At 36.6% G+C, this 23,198-nt stretch overlaps 1 pseudogene; it reads left to right on the top strand.

Moving 5' to 3' along the window:
• Window positions 1-2,177: 2,177 nt before the first annotated feature.
• Window positions 2,178-4,348, top strand: LOC102007044 (annotated as a pseudogene).
• The last annotated feature ends 18,850 nt before the right edge of the window (window positions 4,349-23,198 follow it).

Here is a 23,198-nt window from a genome sequence, read left to right as displayed (position 1 = left end):
CGTTGAGTTCAAGCATAGTTTTCCCAGTATTTTTTAAATTATGCAGCTCCACCTAATTCATTTTATAAAAGCAACATTATTTCACCCACCCCCAAAAAAGAACCTCAAAGTATCACAGGGGAAGAAAACTACAGACTGACAGCCCTCAAAGAAAGAGTAGGAGCTGGGGATTTAGCTCAGCAGCACAGTGCCTGCCTGGCAAGCACAAGGTCATGAGTTCGATTTCTGGTACTGGAAAAACAAAACAAACAAACAAAAAAGAGTAAAAATTCTCTACAAAAGATCAGCAAATCGAGAGTGACAACATAAAAAGCATTATATGTTATGACTAAGAGGGGTTAAATTATAGAAAAGCAGTAAGTATAATTCACTCTATCAATAGAGTGCAAAAGAATAACTGTTAGATTATCTTGATAGATGCAGAACAACCACACAACAGAATTTAACATCCATCCAGAGAAAAAACTCTCAGCGAAGTACAATCAGATAGGAACTTACACTAATAAAAGCTATTGCATAAAATGTGCAGCTACCTTCATATTCTATGGTAAAATATTGAATCATTTCTCTGATAAGGTCAGGAACAAGGCAAATATGTACACTCTCATCTTTTCATTTCTAGAATAAGATGTAAAAGGAAATTAGACAGAAAGGAAGAATTAAATATGCTTCTATTTGTAGATAACATGATTGTTTAGGTCGGAAAGCTCAGAAATTCTTTAAAACCCTATTAGAACTAAAAGTTTGGCAAGATACAAGTTCAATACATAAAAACTGATCATAATGAACAATCAAAAGTTGAAACTTAATAATCAGAACCATTCACAATGCTAACAAAAAGAATATGTTTAATGATAAGTAAAATATGAGCAAGATTTATATATTAAAATTACATAATATTTATGAAAAAGCCAAATAAATCCTAAATAAATCAAGTGATGTACTAGGTTTCTGGATCTGAATGGCCTGGGATAGGCTATTGGTCAGTAGCAGACAAATTGTTTAGGATATGTGAAGCCTTGAGTTTGATCTTCAGTACCAAAAAAAAAAAAAAACCAGACAGCACCATTAAAATATCTATTCTCCCCCAAAATAATATATAGAACCCATGCAGTTCTAGTTTAGTACACCATCAAAATTAAGGACGTTTGCTCTTTGAAAGACATTGTTAGGGAAAAAATGATAAAATACTACTGGAAGAAGATACTTTTTTTTTGTTTGTTTGTTTTTGGTTTTGGTTTTTTTCTCCGGTGCCGGGAACCGAACTCATGACCTTGTGCTTGCCAGGCAGGCGCTTTTGCCTCTGAGCTAAATCCCCAGCCCCCCCGGAAGAAGATACTTTAATAACTATCTGATAAAAGACTTGTACCTAGAAAATTAAGTCTCACAACTTAATAATAATGAGAGAAAATAAATCAATAGATGAAAGACTTGAACAGGCATTCTGTCAAAGAACAGATTTAGAAACAAATAAACACATTAAAAGATGTTCCACCAATAGATGAGTGAATAAAGAAAATGTATTTATACACAACAGAGTATTACTATGTCATAAAGAAGAATAAATTTAAATGATTTGTAGTAAAATGAATCCACCTTGAGACCATAATGTTAAGTGAAATAAATCAGACACATAAGTTTCAATATGACATGGTTTCTTTTATATGAAAAACCTAAAATACAAATAAACAGGAAAGTAAAAACTAGGTAATAGGAAGCAAGGAGATGAATTTTGTCCAGATGGAGAGGTGACCAAGACATGGAGGGAGGGAAGAATAGGAGAGGGAAAGGGGATGAAAGAAGAACGAAGATGCTTTATATCCAGGTTCTAACTCCCCACAAGAAATGTATGCAGTGCAAACAGGTACTAATAAAGCTAAAAACTGTAAGAAAGAAAAAAAGGGCTCTACTTACACACACACACATACGCGCGTTCCACACCATTGTGGGGATGAAAATTTAAATTACTAATACATAAATATTAGAATTAGAATAGCTGAAAAGTAAAGCAAAATTAAAACTAAACAAAACCCAGACAAGATCAAGTGGAGATAAGAATGTCCGCCTCACTCCTGCACTTGAGCTTTGGCGTGGTTCATGTGGGTCAGTGTGGCTAGGCCTGGGAAGTTCGAGTTCATTTATTCAGTAAGTCAGAATGGTCACTTTTCTGTCGGCAAGATGGTGAAGCCCAAGTACAAAGGAAGGAGCACCATCAACCCCTCCAAGGCCAGCACCAACCTGGATCAAGAACAGGGAGCAGGAGGCCAAAACATGAGGGACCAAGCTACAGTCCAGTGCCTAAACATGTATAGGCAAAAGGAGCACTGGAAGAATCATGGTAAAATGATTAAACCTCTGCAGTATCAGTCAACGGTGGCTTCAGGTACAGTGACATGAGTAGAGCCAAATATGAAAAGTTTTGGAAGCACACATGTGATGAAACAGTCCTCATCCTTGAAATCCAAGAGGAAATGCATACAGTTCTGAAGGATCCATACAAAGTTGTCATGAAGCAAAGCAAGTTGCCAATGTCTCTTCTCCATGACCCAATCCAGCTTCATAACTCCAAGGTGTATATTCTTGATACTGAAGGTTTGGAAACCATGTTTGGTCCTAAGTTGCAGAGAAAGTGGCCAAACTTATTGCAAGTGATATGCAGTTAGTCATAGAAAAAGCTGACATGTCCACTGAGAGCTAGGACCACTGTCAGGATCAGGATTTGGTAACTGAAGACAGTGGTGTGAAAAATGAAACCCAAGAAGAGGTATACAGGAAGGGACATGCCGAAAGAATATGGGTGAGCTCTACAAGGTGATAGGTTCATTGGACATTTTAGTCCAAGTTCTTCTTGGTGGAGATCCAATGGATACCCATTCTCCCCACATGGAGGCTTACTTCAAAAATGGAAACATCTCATTTGCACAGTCAACAAATGTGACCTTGTTCCAACATGGGCAACAAAAAGTTGGGTTGCTGTCCTCTCTCAGGACTACACAACACATCTTGTCCATGAAGTCTTACTAACCCTTTTGGCAAAGGAGCATTCATTCAGCTTCTATGGCAGGTTGGAAAGTTGCACACTTACAAGAAACAGGTCAGCATGGAGTTCATTGGCTATCCCAGTTTGGCAAGAGCTCTGTGATAAACACATTACATACCAGGAAAGTTTGCAATGTGGCCCCTGTTGCAGGTGAAATAAAGCTCTGGCAGTATATTACCTTGATCTGTTGCATATTTCTCATCGACTGTTCAGGTGTAGCTTACCCTTCTGAGGACTCAGAGACAGACACTGTGTTCAAAGGCATTGTTCAAGTAGAAAAATTTAGACTCCTGAAGACCACACTTCTGCTATTCTAGAATGAGCAAAGCCAGAATATATGAGTAAGTCACACAAGATTGATTCATGGGAGAACACTGAGTATTTTCTTGAGAAGCTCACATTCCTCACTGGGAAATTAGTAAAGGGTGGAGAACCTGACTTCCAAACTGTGGGCAAGATGCTCCTTAGTGACGGCAGAGGGGCGGTCTCCCTTTTATTGCAAGCCACCCGAAGCAGTGGCACCCACAGTGCCCCCTGGTTTCCTCCTTCCTCATCTTTGGAAGGTGCTACCGAAACAACCCAGAACAACTTGGAAGAAGAAACTGCAGAGACCATAGGTAAAAGTTCAAAATCTGTCGTAGAAAAAGAAAAAGAAGAGGACCATCCCTGTGGTGCTAACTGTGAGACACAGCAGGTCCTTGCATGTGTTCACCATGGGCAAAATCAATGTCATACCCCAGTCTTCTAGGGATGGCCTGGTTCCTGTGTAGATGTCAGACATTGAAGATGAGATGGAGAGCTTTTCTGCTGCTGAGGAGGAACAGGAGTGGAAGCAACCAGAAGATGATGACAAGGAAGAGCCTGATCAAGGGTCTCAAGAAGAACAAGTGAGAAACACCAAAACCGTGGTTAAAGCCCTGGATGAGAAGATTGACAACTACCAGAAATGTTTAAACAAAGCCAAGGCTAAAAAGTTTTCAGCAGTCAGAATATCCAAGGGGTGAAGTGAAAAGGGTTTTGCAAAATCTGAAGAACAAAAAAGAAATCACCTAAAGAAGTAAATGAAACAACACCTACTAAAAAGGGATGGAAGAGGAAGGCACAGAGGGAAGAGGATCAGTGAAGTAAAACTCAAAGGATGCTTACCTCTCAGGAAAGAAGGCTGGCAGTACGGCAGCAACAATCCAGAAATGTTGGTGTACCTTACTGTGAAACACACAGTGTGAAAAATAGGAACCAGAACAAAAAGAAAACAAATGACTCAGAAGGACAAAAACACACTTGCAAAAATTCAGACATAAGCAGTAACATCTAAGTAACTTTAAAGAGTTGTTTATTAAATTATACCAAAATGTGCAAAAAAGAGAACGCCAACCAACTGAAGTTTTCATTCATTGTTTATAGGAGAGCAAAATGGTACAGCCACCTTAGAAAACTGTGACAGTTTCATACTGCATTACATATACATCTATGCCTATGTATTAGCACACATTTTCACAGAAGCATACCCATGAAGGTTGATATCACCTTTGTTTATAATCACTAAAAAGTGAAACAACACAAACATTTACTAATTAATGAATGGGCACTTTTACATCTATGCAATGAGTAAAACTCTGCAATAAAATGAAAAAATTACTTACACATGCACCAAATTAAATCAATCTCAGAAAGAATTTGGCTCAACAATAGAAGTCAAACCCAGAAGACTACATAGCATCATGGTTTCTGTGAAACTGTACTTGCACCTTGCAGAAATCTATTCAGATCAATCGTTTCCAAAAGTTGAGACTGAAACTGGAGATGGACACAAGGAAACTTCAGAGATAATGGAAATGATTTACATTCTAATAGTGGTGTGTGTTGGTTAGGGGCGGCTTATTTTGCAAGGGGAACAACATAATACAGGACACATACTTCATATGATTATTTATAAGTCACCCAAAGAACAGTATACAAAAGAGTGCAGGGAATCTGTCCACACACTAAGACCAAGGAATCCAGCTGAGGGCCTGGATCCCACAACAATGTCCTACATGAGTTGAGCTAAGTACCCAGAGCTCACAACAATGCCTCCCATGAATCCAACTGGAGGCCCAGAGCCCATGACAACGTCCCATGCAGGCCTGTTTCACGGATCTGCTGGGAAGGCCCAAAGGCCAGTGGTGGAATCTACAAAGTCTGCGCCAGCAGGAAGAGGGATCTGTGCTAGTAGGCTGAGGGATCTGCACTGGAGCCAGGGAGCTCCCCCAAAAGGTACCACGGCCATCCTCGGCAACTGTGAGGTCCCGAGCTCCTCCGATGATCAGGATGGCCGAGTTCCCATCAGGGAAACCAATGCAGCAAGCTTTTCCAGGAGGCCGGCAGTGCACCATCTTCCCCTCTGGAACCAGGAAGCTGTGCTCAAGTGAGGACCAGAGCTCCCCAAAGTGAACCAAAGCCATTCTCAGTGCCAGGGAGGTTCCAAGCTCCTCAGAGGATGAAAACAGCCAAGTTCATCGGAAAGCCAGCTCCCCATGGTCTCTCTCTGCTCCCGACAGCCTCTCTGCTTCCAACAGCCTTTCTCAGCTCCCAACAGCCTGCTTCTTCTTCTCCAGGTCTGCCTCTTATGCTGCTGGCAACAATCCCCAGGTGGGCCTCCCACACCCAGCACCACTCACTCAGTTCAGCTGGGGGTTATAAGTTGACCACCAGTTATCAATCCACTACATGGTGGTTACTAAAAGATTTTGTAACTTGTATGAGTTTGTTAAGAATCATTGATCTCTGTACTAAAATAGATGAATTCTACTCTTGTCAATAGGCTCTATAAACATGGCATTAAAAGGTAGTGTGGTAAGTGTGTAGGGGAAAGGTTTAGCATCTTTCTCCCCTTGTCTTTTTAAGAGGTCAGTGTTGAAAGACTTCAGGCATAACAGCAGAGACACAAATGGAAACAGAGCTCCCTTTAGCTTTTAGTACCCAGAGCGCAGTAAACTCAGTTTTAAGGAATTTGTACAAAAGTATTAGGGAGTATGAGGAGGCTAGTTCCCAGCCTTCACCGCAATACAGACTAAAGAGATGAGAGTTCTTCAAATATTGTGACTCAGTTTGGTGTCTTGCCTGAGGTTGCCTAACTTTTGCCCAGTTGGATAAGATTTGGTTTAGTTTTGTGTGTTTCAAATATAAATAATGGGAGAAGATATTTGAAGTAAATGGAGGCTATTGTAGAATTTGGCTAAAAGAAAGACTGAACAGCAAGGGTAAATTTAGTCACTAACTTTACTGAAATGCATAATTTGCTACCTGTGTAACCTCACTAAGTTTCTTATATTTACCAAAGCTTTTCTGAAGCCAGTTTCTTTTGGCAGAACCTTAAGAAAATATTATAAATCAAGTAATGAGACATAAGAAGTGTACTAAGTAGAATGCCTAGCATCTAGTAGGTGTTCAATAAATTTTAAAACTCAAAAAAGAAAGGGACTAATTCTACAAATATGTCCTTGAAGTTATTGCCAATCATCTTCAATTGATATTATGTGCTTGAGTTTAAAAGTCTAAAAATTTTATAATCCAAGGGGCTGGGGATTTAGCTCAGTGGCACAGCACTTACCCGGCAAGCACAAGGTCGTGAGTTTGATTCCCAGTACTGGAAAAAAACAAAAAATAAATCAAATAAAAGGTTTATAATCCAGCATAACCCGCAGAAGTTAGTTGGTGCTGTTTACAAATTTAAATGCCATTAGTAATGTAACACAAATTAAAGAACAAGTGAAGGTATGTTTTATAACTGGTGAGTATGCAAATGTTGAAGTGAAGTCTGCTAAAAATTTACAACATGTGTTTAAAAACAAAAGTGAAAAGCAAATGACTTTGTAAGCAGGCGATTATATGCTTCAAATACTCAGATTTACCAAGAAGAAAAAATAATCAATTTCTTAGCACTACAAAGGGTTTGTATTGAATTGTTCAGTGCTTTTCTTAAACTCATTTTATATCATTATCAAATGAGTCAGGGACAATTTTGCAAACTGGTGTACATACAATTCTGAACAACATTTTTTTAAGGCCATGCCACTTAGAAACAAGTTTCCAGTGCTGTCACCAAAATCTATTAGAAAAAAACTAGGTTCAAAGAATTGTTTTTCTTCAAATTGGAAGAAATAATTTCAGATAGAAATAGGGAGAAAAGAGAAGGAATTTAAGCAAGTTCAAATTGTTAAACCCTGCAGGATAAGTTCACATGCATTATTACCTTTTAATAATCAGAACTATCACTGAAGTAATTCCTATTTTCTTTATTTGGCAGGCAGGGAAATAAAAAGAGATTTAATTTGATCTCTAATCAGTTAAAATAACTTTAGATGTTTAATGATAAAATACATGAGTTCATGTAGAGAACAAATTCCTGAAAGAAGGAAGGTTTCCCTTGGGTTTAGTATCTTAGTCTATCTTACTGGTAAATAGAAGGATTCACCAGCTCATAGTGGTCACCAGCTTACAGTTATGATGTTTTGCTGTTCACCGAATCTCAGAAATTCATAATACCACTAACATTTATAGCAACACTGTTAGTATTCAATTCCCACCAAACTTGAAATAAATGGAAGACCAGGTGAGTTAGATTCCTTTTGCAAATTTATACAACTCAATAAGGATTTCAGTGAACTCTGATGTATAAGTTAGTCTCACAAGTTTCCATCTGTCTGGTGACGCTCCTATACAAGTTTTATTTTTGCACCAGATGCTTCTGATTTTATGGAAGTAAAGGAAAAACACTATACTATACTTAGAGGTGAGAAGAGAAAATTAGTAATTATGAAGAGACTGGAGATTTTCTCTCCTTCTCTTATTTTTATTTTTAAGCTTAGTAGAACTGGAAAATTCCACAATCTCATATGAAGAATTTCATGATGGATGATGTTCAGCATCGACATTCCTGCAATGGCCCAAGGGCATCATTTACTTATAATACTCTCATTTTTCACTGCTTTAGAACATGCATACAGATGGTTTTGTGGCTTTGGGTCCTGGATGCTTAATTCTTAAAAGTGACTGTAAGGAAAAGATCGTTCAGTGATATGGCAGAAATATTTCTAAACACAACATAAAATCATGAAAGACAATGTAAAATTTTATTAAATTCTTGTATTCTAAAAGGATAGCATTTTTTCTAGAACACTTAGGTATTTTAGACAATGTAGGGTTAAGTTGTAATTAGAGAGATTAATAATGTGAAAACAATATGGTATTTTAAATATTGTTTCTTCCCTTCGTTTTCCAATATATGTTTATACAAGTCAAACAAAAGTCCTAAAATAAAACTAATTAAATATTTTATTTGTCTGCATTTCTCTATGACAAACACTTCCCTTGATGTTCAGTACAGATGCAATTTTTCTACACTTTAATTCTAAGTTCTAGATAGCCTATGGGCATGAGGTGTTAAATAAAAAGTGCTAACAAACATTTAGGGAGGATCTCAAAATGTGCTAGGCCCTGAAAAACTATTTTCTTAGTTTATCCTCATGAAAGTCTTATGAGATAAGCATAGACATCTCCACTTCACGTGTGTACAAACCAAGGTACAGAGAGGTTAAGTAGTACTTCCCAAATCGCATAGCTGCCTTGTCTTATTCTACTAATGCCTTCTTTTTCACTTTATCAGGTGTACTCAAACTATACCCACTCAGCTACATTGAACCTGTTTCCTATCTGTGTAAATGAAGTGTCAATGGAACACAGGTGTAGCTGTTTGTGTACATATTGTCTAGGGCTTAGATGAATAAATGTAAAGGATCAGATAGTAAGTAGTTGTGTCTTTAAGGATATGTTTTCTCTATAGCAACTCAACTCTGTCATTTTAACATAAAAGCAGCCATAGATAAGTCCTAAATAAATATACTGATATACTCCAATAAAACTTTCTTTACCAAAAAAGCACAAATCTGATTTGGTTGGTAGGCTGTAGTTGTTAGTACTCCCCTCATATGGCAATGTATCTGCTAAAGCACAATTCTGGTAACTTCATTTAAAACTGCATAAAATCCTGACCTAAATCAAATATTCAAATATGGTGGATTTTGTTAAAAATTATATTAAGTCTGAGGGCTGCCTTTTTATTACTTTTTCAGTTAAGTAGTTGAAATAATACTGACTACTACTAACTTTAAATCTGTTTATAATTATTTGAGCGTATATATATTATTTTTCCATTGTCTTCTATAATCAGAATGTCAGAAATACAAACATCTAGTATTAGAGAGCTCTTAGTCTACTTGGAAATCTTTTCAAATAAATATAGTGTAGGTTTTATAGAGAGAGCAAATTTATATGTGGCTGAATATGGAGACAAGGATTTGGCTTTCAAAGCTGTCACAGTTTAAAAGGCAAAGAAAAACTCCTCACAACACATCTCACAGGCACCACAGAGAGCAAAGGAAAACCTAAGATCTCTCTACTAAATCTTCCAGCCCAGGTGTAATCCCAAAGCTCTATGAATTGGCTTCTAAAATGTGTTCTGTGCCCACTTATCTCTACCAGCAATGCAGCCTTGATTGACACTACATCTCTCTAGTGAAATGAAAACTGTGCCAAACCCAGATGCCCAGTCAAAGGAGAGGAGTGCATTTGGCAGCTGAACATGTGTTAGATGTCAGTTATATGGAGTAAGAATTCCAACCGCACAGTAAGGCTGGCATTTTGCAGAAGAAATATGAAAGAGGCATATTTACAGGTTTACAATGGTCTACAAAAGCCTGTCACTGCTTGAGGACTGAAAAACCGAGTTCCTATTGTGTACCTGCATCATTATAAAACTGAGAGTGCACAAAGTGGCTTTCGTCAGATTTGAGCTGCAGCAAAATGATAGAAAAATGCTTTGTTTCCAAAGTACCTATATTTTTTACATAAAGATGAAATAAATATTTAGCAACAATCTAGGTAATTTCCCTCCTTTTCAAGTCAGAGACAAAAGGAAAATGTACTTAACACATTATAAACACTGTTCTAAGTGGGCACAAATAGTAATTCATGGATTAGGGATGGTGTAGTACAGACTAGCAGAAAAACACAAAATACTTGGAATCAGGACGTTGAAAATAACAACACAAGAAGAAAAGAATTAGTTTTTTTGGCAATCTAGGTGGAGCTGACAGGAAAACTAGAAACTACAAAGAAGCTAGGAAAACAGAACACAGTGCAGAGAAAAGAATGAAGGAGTCTGGAACTCTAACCCCAGCTCGCACTAACACAAGATGAGCCTGGAGAGCGGTGACAGATCCAGGCAGAAACAGCAGACTGCACCCATAGTGCTGGCCCCAAAGAAAGAGCCATGATTATTGTAAACTGTGAACTGTGGGGTTTTACTCTGAAAATACCTCCTGCGCGACAGGCTAAAGTTTGAGAAGAAATCCAATGCAGCACCTGCCATATTTGACAGTGTTTAACAAGGAGGCATTGTGGAAAGGGATTAATTGTTTAAGACTGAGCTACAGAGCAACACTTCATGGTTTCTGCAGTCACTCTACCACAGTGACAGTTGAGAGATAATGACAAGAGGCAGTTGCAGAAAAAGTTCATGCTACACATAGACCCTCAAGAAGTTTAAACTTGGCCAGGAAAGACAGGGAGTCCCACTCCCCATGGTGAGAAGCCAGACCAGACACATGTGGGTTTTGGAGAGGTCTTGGTCTGAAAGTACTGGCATTAAGTCCAGAGGAGTGCTGGATACCTAATCCACACTGCCTATAACCAACCCAGAGCTCAGCTCTTTGCCAGTATGATCAAAAGTACAGCTCAGCTTGGATGGTTGCCATAACCTGAGGTGTACGGACAGAGCGGCTTCAGGAGCAGGGACCAGCTCAAAACTCATCAGGTGGAGAGTGCCATGACTCAGGGTACGTGGTGGAACACAAAAACAGAGAGTGCCTAGAGTGAATACAGCCCTAGCATGGACAACATCAGCCAACTGTACCCAGCAGGAAAGTCTGGACAGGACTCATCATTCAGATATAAAAATGTGGATGTGAAACTAAACGTCTCAGTACTGACTCATCATCCTTTCCTCAAGATGGTGAATTTCAGTACGGCAAACTCTGGAAAGAAACCACTCATTCAATGACGTGGAGAAGATTTTCTGGTCTCATTTCTCTTTTTCTTCATTGATTTCACGGTGGTTTTTTATTTTTTTTTCTTTTATTCTTTGCTTTTGTCTTTTATTTTCCCATTTTTCATTTTTTTCTTATATTCCTTGTCTTTTCTGTTATTTTTATCTAATTCTATTAATTTGTAATCCCTTTATAGTATCCTTTATCATATTTTTAGTTCCTCCTTCCCATCTCATTTTAATTTTTTAAATTTTACTTCTTTAATTTTTCCCTTTTCCATCCACTTCATCTTTATTTGTACAGTATCAGTATTAAGCATTATTAACCTTTAATATTTAACTGACTTTATGTTATTAAAGATGAATTCTTTTCTATTGTTAAAGGTGGCACACTTGGTCCATTTACTAGATATTTACCATATGTAACTGTTTGTCTTTATATCTATATTATAAATACAGATCTCTTTTCTGTGGAACCATGGCAGCTTTTATTGGTTCTTACAATATGTCAGTAATCAGTTGGTCTTTGACGCTAATATTATTATGCATTCTGTTATTATTGCTTAGTGGCATAGTTGATGCTATTAATTGGTTTATACTATGCATGAATATTTGGTTTGTCTTTGTGTCATCTACATAGTGGGAAATTGGTATGGACAGTCCTCAAAAAACTAAAACTAAAAATTCCATTTTATCCAGCTATTCTTCTAGGTACAGTAATACATCAGTTCATGGATGCATCTGTTTGCAAACAGAAGTTTAGGAAAAATTTTGCTTCTCTTCACAAACTCCACATCAGGTGACAAACATGACCACAGTTATCTTCCCCACACAAACACAAGTGCAGTCATCTTTCTCAAAATTGTAAAACTAATTAAGTCCATAAAATTATTTTCAAGAGTTACAGACATCATATTACAGTGATACATGCATACCCACATTTATAGCAACACAATTCATAATAGCTAAATCTTGGAAGTTGCCTACAGACTATGTTCATCAACAATTGAATGGACCAAGAAAAAGTGGTATTTATACTCAATGGAATACTACTCTGCTGTAAAGAATGAGTTTGGATCATGTATAGGAAAATGAAAGCACCTTGAAACCATAATATTAAGTGACATAAATCAGACACACAAGCTTAAATAGCACATGGCTTTTCTTATATGAGAAACCCAAAGTATGGATAAAGAGTAAAATAAAAGACAGATAACAGAAAACAGGGAGATAGATTTTTTCCAAATGTGAAAGGAACCAAGAGATGGGGCAAGGGGTAGAGGACTTAAAAAATTAACATGTGTCATAAGCATGTACCAACATTCTGTGAGGAATGCATGAATACTTTTATGCCCTGCAAACATGCCCTAAATACAACAATTAAAATAAATAAAATAATTTTCATTTAACTTCATAAAAGTCTTATGTATAAGAACAACTATTCTTACTTTCACAGCACAGAAGGGGAAGAAGAAGCAGAGGCCGGCCCTGTAACTGATCTCCGCACACAGCTCTGAGTTTATTTTGTGCTCTTAACAACACAAACTACTTGATCATGGCTTTGAATGTAGCTAATCCTACTACAGTTCATCCATCTCAAACCTAAACCTATATGTTCTCCATCAAAAATAATGAATCCTTACATCACTGAATGGTTTTGAGATTGAAAGTTAAAATATTCAAGAAGATGCCTAATAGATCGATATTACAAAAGATTCATGCCTAGGGAGCTGTGGCTGTATGTCAAGCAGAGTGTTTAAAAGATTGCATATATTATCTCAATCCCTGGAAAAATCCCACGAAATAGATACTAATATGCATATTTTACACATGAGGAAATTGAAGATCAGAATGCTGAAGATTTTCTGCTTGATGTCATATACCTGGTAACAAAGAAAACTGGGTCTCTGATTTCAGAAGCTAAGAACTATTCACTGAAAGTTTATTCCCTTCATCTTGTATGAGAAGACTGTAGCTGGCCCAAGGCTGGGAAGGTTTAAGTCATGTGAAATGGCTGAGATCATTCTGGTTCTCAAGCAAAGCTCTTATAATGGGCATGGCCATCTAGATGTCACATTAAAAATTCTAGTTGAAATGCTACTGGGAGTACATAGAAAGTGGGAAGGATATTAGACTTTCCAGTTTAGAATCAGACTCAAAGTTCTTAATATAGGTCAAAATAATTATTTAATCAAGGGCATCTCAGGTTTCAGAGATATTCCCTTTAGATGATTCAGTTTTCCAACTTCAGATAACAGAATGGTAGTGTGTTGGCACTAGCCTCAGATTCCAGCACTTGGGAAGCTGAAGCAAGAGGATCTCTGTGAGTTTGACGTCAGCCTGGGCTACATAGTAAATTCAAGCCCTGCCTGAACTACATAGTGAGACACTGTTTCACAGAACAATACAAAACAAAACAAAACAATGCAAAACAAAGAATGGAATAACAGAATGCTTATAATATGTAATACAGATATTAAATGTTTTAATGAATCATCAAGTGAAACTAATATGATGCAAAAACTAATTCAGATTTCATAAAATGTATGTTGAGGAAGTATATTGATGTACCTGCACTGGTACAAATGTCTTAAAAATTTTTAAATTAAATTTAAATAAGTGAAAATGAAATAAAATTAAGAATTCACTTCGTCAGTCACATGTGTCATATCTCAGTTGCTTAAGAACCACATGGGGCTACTGGCAACCATGCTGGGTAGTAAAGTACTAGAGGATGCAAAGTTGGTCTTCACCAGCTACTCAGCTTTGAGTTCCTAGGTACGATATCTTCTAATTCAAATTCTTGCTTCTTTGTGAATTTTACCAAAAAATTAAATCAGTTTTACTGGGATCTGATTGAGTGAAAACTAAATCAGATAGCTTAAGAACAATAAGGAAGTTGTAGGGAAGGAGTCATTATTAGGAAATTCTTGTTTGAATAGTATGGTTAGCAGAAAAACTAATTCAAGAGTGAAGAAGGATATCAAGGTCAAATGAAAAGCACCGATTATTTTTCCCCAAGACTGAGAAACTTCAGGTGCTAGAAGACAGAAAGTAAATTCCAATTTGAATAAGGACATTAAAGATACATGAAGAAACATAAGACATTATGGGGAGCCATGTATGAAAGTGGTGAGAAGAAAATGTTTGATCAGAATATACTAGATTAATGTTCCTGAATAAGAAGGAAACCTGGTGTTAAGGAAGCGTGTAAGGACTGTAAATGCCCAAATTTTGTAAGCTGAAATCTACCCTTTCCAGAAGTAGTCTCAAAGAAATTATAAACATGAACACAATAGCTGAATAAGAATCAAAACACCACTGTGATAGTAACTGTACAATATGTTCCTTTTCATTAATGGAGAACTCTAGTAAAACGCTGACCTGGGGACTGATCAAAAGTCTCCTCTTTCCCATCTTCCTTCGTATCTACACTGTAGGTCTTAGGCCAGCAGATAAAGACAGACCTACAAGGTCACAGAGCAAGGTTGGCCAGGTCTGCAATTGACCACTGATTTAATTTCCCTATCAGATCTTGGAAAATCAAATTGGTGTTGTTTTCTCACTTTGTGCTCTGTTTTTTAAATAATACTTCAAAATCTCATTTGTAATCCTAACACTCTAAATTGTCATTCTGTTCTATCTCAGACTAACAGATCATTTGCTTCAAAATCAGGAAGTTTCTCAGTTTCTAAGGTACAGTTAAGAGTATTTTCCAAAAACCACTGATGGGATATATTTACTAGGAAATTTTTCTAAGCACTCCAAAGTTGATTAAAGAGAATGCAAAGGTCTGAAACCAAACTCTCATACCAAAAGCTGATGCTGAAAGTTTGGAATTTTGGCCTAGTTTCACAGAAAGCTTGGTTGGCCTTCCAGAGTACATTTTTTTTGGTAAGTTTCTAAGCTTCAAATTCACAAAGAAAAATATCAGTTGTATGGAACCATCTCTTCCAGAGTTTTTTCAGGGTTAATTTCCTTCCATTTGGAAGCAATCCTCACCTGCATCTCATCTCCAACACCAACTCCAGACACACACTAAATAACAATAATAACAACTCTCTGTTGCTACAGCCTCTTGCTTAAAATAAATGTCTGAGATATCACATTCTTGTCTAGAGAAGCACAGGTCCATAGAACATAATAACCCCTCCAGGCATTTCTCAGCCTTGTGTGACAAGGCTATGTATGAAATGATATGGCTAAGTGTGAGCCACAGCCATCCACTTTATCCGCCACAACACTCAAAATAAAAATTGCTTTATGATCCAAATTTGCTACCTAGATAAGATTCTACTAATAAATTAAATCTGGAAACTTACAGCATATTTCAAAGCTTCAGCTGGATGATGAGTAAACTCGGATTTATTTCATATTTGTATTCTTATTTTTATTAATGTGTTCAAAATAAAACATTACAAGAACTTAAGACCCTTATACATTGCTAAATTCAAATAATCTAAGGATGCTTTAAAAATTATATACATGTATATATATATATATATATATATATATGTGCACACACACCACTACATATTATACACATACTACATTTAGGACATAAATTAATTAGATATTCAGCTTAGAGAAATGTTAACTGCAAATTCAATGACAAATCTCTGAAACATATAGACATTAACTGGAGAAAAAACAATGACCAAAGACAGAACAAATTATGAAAATATGAATATTAAGATATTTTTAAATTTCACATATTAAAACTGTATACAAACTTAATACAGATTTTACACTTCAATTTTCTAAAACTTATTTATTAAAAATACTAGTAAAGTTTCTTCTCTACAGCAATTTCAGTGTGAGGCACTCTTCCTCTACTCAGGAGAGTGACTTGAAATTAGCCTTGATCTTCAGAGGAGAGTTTGTCGCTGGAGTGGGTCTCCATCCCAAATACAAATACTTCAGAGCCCCATTGCATGCCTTTGATGTAGCTAGCAATTGAGGGATGCATGGATAGCTCTATTGTCTCAAAAGCATGAAACGAACTCTTGTTTCTGGGTTAGAAAAAAAAATGAAATTCTGCTATGTAGATCCCAAAGAAGTGAAGAGAAAGGCCCAGCTCTGGCCTTGGAATGCTTGCATCATGAGGAATGGCCTCTTGAGTAACACAGAGCTGAATATGAAGAACTGCTATCTATAGACACAACTAGCATCTCCCTGAGCCTAAGAACTAAGAGTATAGGATGGTGCCCTCTTAAAGTTGAACAGCTTTGAGTGATCTTCTATTGGGGATGCTGGACAAGTAGATGATAAGTAGTATTTATAGGACTATGTTACTCAGGCTCCAGGTCCATATAAGCTCTGACAGTGAAAAGTAAGGGCAAGTCAAGCCGATGGAATTTTAGATTTTCTGTTCTACTAAGAAAAGTAGGTAGAGAGACTCTCTTTGCTTTCATACTGCATAAGCTCTGGGAGGTTGGAATTTTTCAAAGGGCAGAATGAACCTTAAAAGGGAATTATTAGACTTCTGTTAATGTAGGGAATGAGTACTAGAGCTTATATTCTAATTGCCTTTAGTTGCAGCCTGAATTTCTAAAACAGGTTAAACTTACACATTCCTGTATTAACCTCTTTCTCAGGTCATCTCGTGGTTATGAAGCAGTAGGTAATAATAATGAAGCAGTAGGTAATAACAAAGTGACACTCGACTAGGGGTCAGGAAGCCTGTGTAATAGTAGCTATGCTGTTAAGTAGCTATGCTACTGCTATGATTTTGATCTAAAAAATCCCCTTTGGGAAGGTGACTGAATCACGGGGGTGCTGTGCTCATCTGTGGTCCACTGATAAGTTCATAGCTGAATGTGCGGGCAGGAGGTGGGCTGCTCAGAAGAGATGAGGCACTGGCAGTGTGACCTGGAAGGGTGTATCTCCCCCTCTCGATGCTCCTTTTGCTGTCTACTTGGTTACTTTTCTCTCATTTCTGAGGCAAAACACCTGAAACCAAAAATTAAGGAAAGAAAGACTTATTTAGCTCACAGTTTGTGGAGGTTTCAGTCAATACTTAGCTGGCTCCAAGGCAAAGTGGCGTATGGAGAGGGTAACAGTTCACAGCAGCGGAAAACACTAAAAGCAGCAAGAGCAAAAAAGGAGGAGCAGCAGAGAGCAAGCCTCTTGTATTGTATGTAGGCTACCCACCCCAGGGCAGGTATAGCACACACACTCATAATCTCAGCACTAGACAATAAGCCAGTCACACACTGTAGATTCAAGCCGCCCCCATGACTGCATGAGGCTTTGGTGTGGGCATCCAGACACAAACCAGAACACTGTCTCTGCTTCCTAGCTGTCTTGGGATGAGCAGCAAAAGTGCTCTGCCGGACCCTTCCGCCACCCAGATTCTGTCTTGGGACCAACCAAACAGGGACAGAATCTTCTCAAAGTGGTGAGCAAAGTAAACCTCTCCTCCATTAAGTTGTGGGTGTTGGATACTTTGCCCCAGGGATGGAAAACTGTCTAAAAGAGTGACTTGGAACAACAAAATGTAACTCAAAGTATTTTGCTGTGCATAAGTATTTGCACTACATAACAAGTGAGTCTCTCTCATTCCGTAATCTTATAAATTCAACTTCAAAATAATTTTTAAAAATCTTTTGGAAGAATCAGTCCATTAACCTGGCTAAAATATATCAGTGCAAAACAATCTTAGTTTTCTCCTTAACACAAAATATTATGATTTATCTTGAGTTAGTGAAAAAAATCAATAACATGCATAGATAGGCTGTGCTAATAATAACTATAATTATAACTACTACAGTTATTATTAAATATTTCTTAGGTGCTTTCCATATTCAGGGCATTATTTTATCTCATCAGCCTTACAGGAAGAGTATTATTTTACAGATGAGGAAACTGAGACTCAAAGCATTGAATAACTTGCCAAAATCACAGAGCTAAGGGGTAAAAGTACAACCATCAAATACACTTTGGATGTTGAACCTAAAACACTGTAGTACTGTCTTCCAGGGAACTCTGTTCAAATTATATCATCTTTAGTTTTCAGTCTCCACCAAAATACTCAAAAATCAATTTTAAGTACTGAAAATATTGGTTAATTTGACAAGAACAAAACATGAGGCCCCAAAGCTGGGTAATATGCGGAGAACCAGAACATGCATTAGGGGACTGACAGAACTTAACTTCTGTGATTTCTACCTACAAGAAAGCACAAGACTCTTAATGACTCAGATCTGGCATAGCAATTGAATTGCCCTCTCCCAAGTCAAGGTGACATTATTATCAATAACAGATTTCAAAATGCTATTGACAAGGAAAAATAGTTGAAGAAAAAGTTATTTCAAGCCTTGGAACTGGTGATAAAGAAGCTACAATTTTAGATTCACCTGAGTCCTCTTTCTATTCCTGATGTTTCTATGAAACACAAACTTTCTATCCAAGTATATTAGATTCTTCTTCCTGATAAACAGCAACCAGAATTTCACATAGTGTGTATGAAAGGTAGTACTGAGATTGTGACACTTGTTTAAAATGCATAGAAACTTGCTGTTTGAAAATGCAAAAACTTGGCTAAGATAGTTTCCAATTACTTGACTATAAAGCTCCTTTTATTTCTCTAACCTGAGCCATATGACTATATGTTTTGACAACTATCCGATTGTTCTCCTTTCCTTTGCATTTTATTAAAGAGAGTGTTAAATTATTTTTGCAGTGATAATCCTCCCAAGCTAAGGACCTCAAAACACGCTAAACAAAATATTCAAAAATATTATATAATTTAGTGGAAGATGCTGAGTACTTTCTCTTCTGAAAAAGGCAGTTCTCATAAAAATATAGTATGTAAAATAAATCTTGCAGTGTAAATTATTTGTTAGAAAATGATAGTTTTCAATTTCATTTCCAAATTATCCCAAATGAATTAAACCTTCATATGGAACTGTCAACATGAAATTTTACCTACTGAAATATAGATTGGATTTTGAGAAGAAAGAAAATACAGTGCGGAAAAGTCAGGTTTTTTTATGCCCCTTTAGTTTAATAAGCATTTTAGAGTCACAGACACTCACCAGACTGTGCAAAGCTGTCGGAACTTTAGACAATTCTTCAGCTAAAATTTTATTTTATTGCATGACAGTTTCATAATTTAAAGGAACTAAGGAGAGAGTCAATTGTTCTAATAAAAAGGATTAAATAGATCCAGACTTTTTAATTCACTCCATGTAGTTGCACAAGGTCATGGCATCTTTGAAAAGCAAGCAACATTATGATTCATGGTTACCAATAATATGTAACTAATTAAAACAAAATTATTGGAGTCAGCATGGGTTGTATCACTATGATATTCCCCATTTTTTTATTTTTGATTTTGTTTTTGAAATCCATTCTTTTTGGCCTCAAACTTCTAGAAATCAGGCAGTTTTCCTCTGATAGCCATCTAGATATGATGCAGAAGGTAGTGTGGATGAGATGGAGTAGGAAAAAGAGAGAAAATCAGAATTTAATCTGGGAGAGGGCCTGGAATGACATTTTGAGGGACTGGTCTTTTTCACCATTGATTAGAGTTGTCAAAGGCCCCTCCCCCTTTTCTCTGCGACCCTCTACCTCAGCTGTTTGAAACACTTTACAGTGCTTTGTTGCCATAGGTGAATTTCACCATCAGGAAATATACACATTTGCAATACATAATGGTTGCATTCATCCTGGGGAGATAGTACATGGACATAACACATCTTCATTCTTTTTACTTTCCCTTTCCCTCAACCTCTTGGACTCTTTCCATGAGCTATGAGATTACACTGCAAAGGATTCTGATTCAATAAATCAATTGCCGTGAACGTAACCATTGTTAAATCAATGGAACATGAGCATCAGTGCCAATCAGAGGGGGATTTCCATCTCTGATATTGTTAATATGAGCAGAAAGGTAAAAGTTTGGAATAAAGAGCAACCTTTCTCTCCTACTGGTGCTGTCCTTCATAAAAAAGAGGAATAAAATGGTACATGGAAGCAAGCACATCACTATGTCATGTTGCAGTAATTTTCTCCTCAAATTCTAGCATGTGAAAACTCCATACTCTTCCCTCTTTGTGAGTTTGTGAAAAGTAATACATCTGAAACTCAACTTTTAAATGGTTTGTTTTAAATTTTATTTTGCACAATACTTACTTGCATCAATAAATGGCCCTAGGAGGCATCCTTTTACTCAAATAAAAAAACCTAAGTGCCATCTTTGTTTTCATATTTTCCCAAACATTATATCAAATCTACTAGGTCCTGCTGTTCTACTTCCAAACTACCACTTGAAAATTTTCCTTTGCTTTCTTTTGTCTCATTGTCTTCCTTACCTACCATTATATTTCATCAGGACAACTGCAATAACTTCATAAGCAGTACTCTAACGTACATTGTGATACACCTCCACAGAGCATCCAGAGTAATCTTACTTGCAAATAAAGTTGGAAACAACAGAATTGCCTTTTTAAAAGTCTTCAGTGGCTTTCCATAGTTTCCCTGGATAAATTTTGCTTCTGCTCCAGCCCCATATCCCAACAACCAGTAATCCATACTCAGTTTAGTTTCTGATTTTAAAAGGGAAATGGGATGTTAGAAGGTGGGGGAAGTTGAGTAGCCTGTCAAACACCTATTAGGACTCTTGGATAAATCCAAAGTCCTGGGAAAGCTGAGGAAAGGAATTGTGGATGATTTCCTGATGGAGAAACTCATCTACAGAAACAAAGTACTGTAAGGAGTTTCAACCAGCCAAGGTACATGTTCACAGAAATAAAGGGTTGGGGCTTTAGACAATTCTAATTATGGAAAACTTGAGGGTGAAAAGACTAGTCCAATGTTGGTGAACTATGATAAGCATACCTCCGTGGGCTTTTTGTGTTATTGAAAGTTCTAAAAGGTTTGCCATCACTGAATCAGTCCCTCAAATATCTGGGAGGTTCATTGCCAAACTAAAAGTCTGTTCTGCTCTTTTTTTCCCCTTTTCCATCCACACTATCTTCTACATCATTTCTAGATGGTTATCAGAAGAAAACTTCTGATTTATAGGAGTCTAGGGGGCAAGAAGAATAGATTGCAGCAATAAAATCACAAATGACCTCTTGTCTAAATTAGGGCAAGAAGTACAGGCATAAGCTGGGTATGTGACAATACCTTTTCAGAACAAGATATGCAGAAATAGAACCAAGCAAACAAATCAAAGTCCCCATATCCAAACAGTCCTTCATATACCCTGCTGGCTATCTAATTCAATATATTCCCTTATTAATATTTCACAAAGCCTTTTGAACACAAATGCTCCTTCTGATGCAGCTGTACAACAAGGGCAAAGTGAATCATTTTGTACAGTGCTTCTTTCAGCTCTTGCGGCTTCCTTGATATCACACTGAATTTTTTCTTATTTGTATAAAGCTAGGGGAGAGAAGGTCTTTCAATAACAACTCAAATGTCAGAGCTAGAGAGGATTCAGATATATCAAGTGAGTGGCCTATTTACCATGTCAAACAATGAATTTGTCATCTGTGGCAAGAGGAATTAAGCCGCTGGTGTTAAAAATGCTTTGTTCTGCAAGAGTCAAGATAAAAACTGAATTAATTTAATTTTTCTTTCATGAATATTATAATTCCTATATGTCTCCTTTTAGAACATCTAGATTCTGAAGTACATTTTCTTATTAAAGTCACATTAATTTGAATATTCAAATTTTAAAGATTAAATGTATATGTCATTTAAATGTCTTCCTTGTCATAATCTCATCTTTAGTACAAATAGAAGTGGTCATGGTTTAATGTCATCTGTCATGTTAGTGAAGTCTGCATAAGGAAAAATTCTTTTTTTGAAATGTAAAAAAATAAGTTTAAACATAGGGATAGCCAAAGTGCAGATTCCTTTAATGAAAAATTTTTCTGATATAAATGAATAAAACTTATCCAGTTGGAATATTGTGACTAATTTTTTATATGAAAGACAAAAAACAATAAAACAATGATACAAAATTTCAAAACAAGATAGTAGGAGAGTAACAAAGATTAATGCATTGTTTATTGTTATCTTCAAAGTAGATGCTCACATTACAAGGTATAAACATGAAAAACTGATCAAACAGTATAAGCACAAACCTTTCATTCCAATGAATTAATACAAATTAGTAGTGTAACTATCTTAATTATCCTATATATATTTTTCCCTTTTACCTTCCTTCTTTTTTCCTTTCCCTCAACCTAATTTCTCTTTCCTTTTGGATAGTTTCTTCCTATTTCACAATATCTGTTGGTCATTTTGGATCTTATTTAATTTTTGATTTTCTTACACTAGGGAGACAATATGACACTTACACATGCAAGTCTGATTTATTTCACTTATGACTATAGACTCAAGTAGCATCCATTTACCTGTAAGAGACAAGTTTATCCATCTTGGTAGCTGACTTTTTTTATCCATTCCTCAGTTGTTGGGCCTTTGAGTTGTTTTCAAGATTTAGCTATGACAAATTGTGCTGCTATAAACATGGATGCACATATAACGCGGTATGATATTTGCAACTCTTCTGGGAAGATAACCAGAAGGGAATAGCTAGGTACAATGGGAACTCTAATTCTAGCTTTTTGAGGAAGTTCCATACTGATTTCCACAGTGGTGGCACCAGTCTGCATTCTCATCAACAGTGGAAAAGGGTTCCTTTTTCCCTACAGCCTCTCCAGCATTTATTATTGGTTGATTTCTTGGTGATAGCTATTCTTTCCAGGATGAGATGGAATCTCAGTGTTGTTTTAATTTGAATCTCTTGAATGATGAATGATATCAAACATTTGTTCATGTATTTATTTACCATTTATATTTCATCATCTGAGAAGTATATATTCATCTCAGATGTCCACTTTTGATTGAGTCTTTGAACTTGCAGGTATGAGATTTTCAACTGTTTATAGGTTTATGGGTTGTCTTTTCACTCTGTTGGTGATTTCTTTTGATGTGCAAAAGCTTTTTAAACAAGATGAGATCTCAGTTGTTGATTCTTTGAAGTACTTGCCATGCAGTTTGAGTTTTGTTCATGAACTCTATGCCTACACCTATGTCTTCAAAATTTCTACC

Source organism: Chinchilla lanigera, unplaced genomic scaffold (assembly GCF_000276665.1).
Source record: "Chinchilla lanigera isolate Chin_1 unplaced genomic scaffold, ChiLan1.0 scaffold00029, whole genome shotgun sequence".
Taxonomy (NCBI): domain Eukaryota; kingdom Metazoa; phylum Chordata; class Mammalia; order Rodentia; family Chinchillidae; genus Chinchilla; species Chinchilla lanigera.
Note: the sequence above shows the minus strand (reverse complement) of the source record. Positions and strands in the feature narration are given on the sequence as shown.